Source organism: Myotis brandtii, unplaced genomic scaffold (assembly GCF_000412655.1).
Source record: "Myotis brandtii unplaced genomic scaffold, ASM41265v1 scaffold6, whole genome shotgun sequence".
In the NCBI taxonomy this organism is placed as follows: domain Eukaryota; kingdom Metazoa; phylum Chordata; class Mammalia; order Chiroptera; family Vespertilionidae; genus Myotis; species Myotis brandtii.
Window position 1 is genome coordinate 307539 of NW_005370271.1, and position 290 is coordinate 307828.

Genomic DNA, 290 nt, shown 5'->3' on the forward strand with positions numbered 1-290 from the left:
CGGGGGTCTCTGGAGGAGGGGCGGCCGACCGGGTGGTTGGGGGAAGCGCCAGGGGCTTGGGGCAGCTCTGCGCTTAGGCAGGGTCCACTCCTCTCCGTTCTTTTATTTAAGTCATTTTATTTAATAAAAAAAAGTTAGCTATTTCACTTAACGCCGCTTTTATTTCGTTTTCGTTCCAATAACGTTCGGCGACCCCCGGCCGGTGCCCCACTCCTACGGCGGAGGAGGCCGAGCCGCGCTGTGCGGGGCGAGTCCACTTCTCCAAGGTTCGTCCGTATTCGCCTCAGCTC